The sequence below is a fragment of the Sturnira hondurensis genome, unplaced genomic scaffold (genome assembly GCF_014824575.4).
Source record: "Sturnira hondurensis isolate 20B ecotype Veracruz unplaced genomic scaffold, ASM1482457v3 Scaffold0010128, whole genome shotgun sequence".
In the NCBI taxonomy this organism is placed as follows: Eukaryota; Metazoa; Chordata; class Mammalia; order Chiroptera; family Phyllostomidae; genus Sturnira; species Sturnira hondurensis.
In genome coordinates this window covers 4,511,956-4,516,783 of record NW_028082759.1, presented here as the reverse complement: position 1 = coordinate 4,516,783, position 4,828 = coordinate 4,511,956, and the positions used below count along the sequence as shown (strand labels likewise).

The window sequence follows — 4,828 nt, the reverse complement described above, 5'->3', positions numbered from 1 at the left end:
GCCAGAAAATAGATTTGGGGATGAGAGGAAGAAAAGGGCAGCTTTTCTCTGTGTTTTGTCTGGAACTTGTGATTTGTCACTGCCTTGGGCCTAGGGGGACACAGAAGGAGGTACTGGCCACATTACATTTATAACAACTGCCATGTGCAAGATATTCATGCACATTATATTGTTTAGTGCTCTCACAGCACACCGAAGAAGTATTACAATTCTTAAATTATAGACAAATAAACTGAGGCTCTGAGAGCTTAAATAACTTGTTCTAATTTATTCCGTAAGTGGCAGGGAGAGGATTCCAGGCCTTGCCTGACTCCGGTGTACGCTATTTTCACTTCTTCATTCTGCCTCCTTAAATATATCTGCCTCTTGTTCCCCGACCTCCTCAGATTCCCAGAATTTGAACTGATAAGGGCCTATTTTCCGTTAGCTGCACAAAAGTACGAACAGCCTTAACTTAAGATAAAAGCAAAAGTATAACGGTATTAACATCATGAGTTTCAGAACCTAAAGCACACAACTCTGTACCAGTTTAAGCTACCCCATCCTTCAGTGATGAAATCAATTAATTTTCATAACGAGATTAGGCTCCCTGATACTATTATTATAAGTTCAAAGAGGAATGTGTTTTAGTTTTATAAGAAATCCAGAATTGTATTGAGTTGCCAGTAATTGGGCTTGATGAAAACTGATAAAGTTTTATTAGAAGCTATGAAATTACAACTAAGTCATATGAAAAAATATATGAAAGCTGGGACAAGCTTTGTTTTATTTATTGCAAACCCCAGTAATTGACATTTTAATGAGAATTAATATTTGTTACACCAAAATTAAATATTGTACCTTTTGTTAAGGCTAATTATAACTTTTAGAGATTTTTACTTTATAGCATTTTAAAGTAATTAATCTATTTTGGAACAAATTATTACTGTCTGGAAAGAAGATTAGTTCAAGAACTTTTCAGGAGACTATTATTAGGAATAGATTAATTTTAAGGCACCTTTTCACAGCTACCACTGAAGATGATAGGTTAGTCACCTGGGCCAAGCTGCAGGACGACACAGAAACCCAGAGAAGGAAAACCTCACATTCAGGGAGGCTTTTGCCAATCTAAAGAGTTGACCAAGAGACTGAGCACAGCATTTTTAAATGTAGGACTCAATAAGAACAAAAGAGCCAGAATTCCCTCAAATCCCCCTCTTTCCTAGAATTAGATCCCCATAAAATGAGTAGCATTTTAAATAAGGAGTTTGCAATGAGATGACATATCAGTGGGTTAACCCACCACATCTACGCACGATTCCTACTCACGATAGTTTTCAAGTTAAATATTTCAAAATATTAAAAGGTAATCTTTGGTACCTCCTTTGGAGTTCTCAATGTGTTAGCCACAGTTAAAACATTCTTCTTAGTGCTAAAAAATCAGTTTCTGACTGACTTTCTGCTTAGCACTAGACATGTGGTACACACTTAATAAATACCTTCTCCCTACCTCATGCTGCCACACACAAAAAATATATATAATCAATTACATTATTTTTTCTAATGCATATTTTAATGAATGTATTAGAACATATTCAAGAATTTTAAAAATATAACATGCAAGTATACCTTCTTGCCAAGACACTTTGTAATTTAAATCTGTAAAAATACTTTATTATGTTATATCCTTGATTGCATCATGTGGTCTATTACAAGTTTTCTGTGGTCTGCGTAATACTAAATGTTTTCCTCTCATGCAAAAAAAAATGGTCTCTAGAATTTGATATTGATCAAAGATAAAACCTGATATATAAATTATTTCAGTAACTTCAAAAGTCAAGCTGAGGTTTCAAATTAAGTCTTTAAAAACCTATTAGCTGAAATCAAGCAAAAACAAGGAGAGCACAGAAGTAAAATGGAAATTATCTTCACTGATACTAACAAGTAGCCTGGACATCTACTTCCAAATGAATGAAGAAGGACTTCTAAGTGGAGTGAAAATTGGACCAACGTGAAGGAAAAAGAGACACAAGCTGCTGACCAGGGAAGATGTCAGGGAGAGACACGACGAACAAATCGAACGGCCCTGATTTGGAACATTCATAACAGAGTGGAGGGAATTAGTTGCAGGAGCTTTTTGCTACATGTTTGAAAATACTAATTTGCAGGGAAAACCAAAATAACTGAAGAAATACACAGATGCAGTCTTTATAATTACTGTAGCAAGGTAGAAACCATGAGTAGGTAAGTACAACCTACAATCCCAGTTTTGGTCAGGTAAAAATAAGACAAAGATACACACACACACACAATTTTGTCCTATAGAACTCTACGGAGAGCCAGAGAGATATCCCGAAAGCCCAGACTGCAAGCTGGATTCTCCTCCATACCATTCATTTTGTAATAGCTGACCTAAAATCCTCCAGGTGTTAAAAAATTAGTGATACTTAAACAGTAATAACAGCACTAGAGATGAGCAAACAACCTTCAAACAAAAAGGCTACTATCATTTAAGCATGTTTGAGATGTTCAGAAGAACTACAAGATTTACTATTATGTCGAGATTTATTTTAAGCTATAATAAATAAAACTGTACAGTGGTCATTCAGAGAGACACAGACAGAGAAAGAGCAAGGGAGAGAGAGGGAGAGAGACTGAGCCCAGAACCAGCCCCATGAACACATGGAAATTAACTTTTGGTGGAAGTGACATTGACAGTATGGGGGTGAGAGGAGAGTTACTTTTTAAATTGTGTTCACACAATTTTACAAAGGAAAAACAAAATCTAAATCTTGTTATCTCTTACACAAAAATCAATTTTAGGTGAATTAAAGATTTAAATGTGAACCTCAAAGTTACAAAAACTTTCAGAAGTATTGTAAAAACAGAATATCTCTAGACCTAGAAGTAAGAAAGATATGTTTCAAACAAGAAAATAAAATGCAAACTTTAAAAGGAAAAAGGCTAATACATATTGCTTTATTAACATTGAAATCATATATTTATCAAAAACACCATAATGAAAGCCCTGGCTGGTGTAGCTCAGTGGATTGAGCGTGGGCCTGCAAACCACACGATCGCGGTTCAATTCCCAGTCAGGGCACATGCCTGGGTTGCAGGCCAGTTCCCGGCAGGGGACTCATGAGAAGCAACCATACATTGATATTTCTCTCCTTCCCTCCCCCTCTAAAGATAAATAAATAAAATCTTAAAAAAAAAACCACCATAATGGGTAGATATATAACCCACAAAACTATGAGGAATATGAGGAATTAAACATACCACATAACTGACATAAGAGACATAAGATTAGTAAATATATAAAGAATGCCTCCAAGTCAATATGAAAATTATAATTAACCCACTAGAAAATTCTGGGAAAACTTAAGTATTGGCAATGCCAGCCACTTGAATGGAGAGAAAATCAGTATGGAAATAAGCCATTGAAAGATGCTCAACTTCATCAACAATCAGGAAAAGGCAAATTAAAACCATAATGAGACAACATTTTATTCTGATCATAGTACCCAAAATGTATAAATCTGATCATATCAGTGCTGGCAAGGACATTGTCATGCACGGCCAACGGGAATGCAAATAGTCACAACCACTCTGGAAAATCATCTCACATTCTCCGAAGCTCTTCACACACAGAACCAAGCAATCTCAAACGGAGGCACATATCCCAGAGCAATGGACTCAACCTTTTTTGCTAACATATTTTCTAAATATTTTTGAGAACTCTACCTTCTTACCCACTTTTTAAGTGGACTTGCCATCATTAATCAGAAGTTTTTGTAGTTCCAAAGGATGTGATTCCCAGTTTAATATAAATAGAACATATTAAATAAAATGATTAAATCTCTCTTTTTTAAATGTGTTTAAGGAATATAAATCCAATAATATACTTCTACCAACCATCACTTATTTTCAAGTGCCAAATCAATCTTTTCTTTAACATTCCTAAATTTAACATCTAGCCATTTTCTGCTTGAACTCATATCTCTATCCCATCTCTCTCACATAATTTTATGCTAATGGAATATATTTTACACTTGAAAGTCTATCATTAAAAAGCACCATACTGGGCCCTGGCTGGCGTAGCTCAGTGGATTGAGCACGGGCCTGGGAACCAGACGATTGCAGTTCGATTCCCAGTCAGGGCACATGCCTGGGTTGCAGGACAGTTCCTGGCAGGGGACCCATGAGAGGCAACCATACATTGATATTTCTCTCCCTCTCTCCTTCCCTTCCCTTCTAAAAATGAATAAAGTCTAAAAAATTTTTTTTTAATTAAAAAGCACCATGCTAACCCTCTGATTCCCTTTCCCATCGGATCTGTACGCCGGTCTTGGTGATCATAAAAAGGAGGGAAAGTAACACTGACGCTGGCCTCACAGCTCTGTAGCGTGTGGGCTAGTTTCAAACAAGGTAAAAAAAAAAAAAGTATCATGCTAATTTAGAAGGTAAGAAAAGAATAAAGACATAACATGAGTGAATAAGAAATAAACAAAAAAATTTAGACTTCTGTTTCCGGAAAGAGAGACTTGACATACTTTTCTTTATTCCCTTCAGTAAGTACAACTCAAAACCCTAGGTTGTACATCAAACAAACATTAGACGAGTCTAAAGAGTAGAAACAGAAAAGACACAGCGGTGAGTTCCTTAGGTTTCCCGATTTGCCCAATCTTCACAGACTCGGAGCTGAAAAAGCTGGCCAACCGGAAATACTAACAGACACGTGTAAAAAGAAGCCCTAACACAAGACTCTCCAGCCAAAGGAACCAGAAAAAGGGCAGCCTAGGGAGGCAAAAAAAAAAAACTTTTAGAAAGTAACTTCTTTACTCCG

At 36.2% G+C, this 4,828-nt stretch overlaps 1 non-coding gene across 1 annotated transcript; it reads left to right on the top strand.

Annotated features, from left to right (window-relative positions):
* The first annotated feature begins 4,290 nt into the window (after positions 1-4,290).
* On the top strand, positions 4,291-4,411 carry LOC118995602 (small nucleolar RNA SNORA61). Its single transcript, XR_005068315.1, has one exon. It is a non-coding gene; the product is annotated as a small nucleolar RNA SNORA61 (small nucleolar RNA).
* Positions 4,412-4,828: the final 417 nt, after the last annotated feature.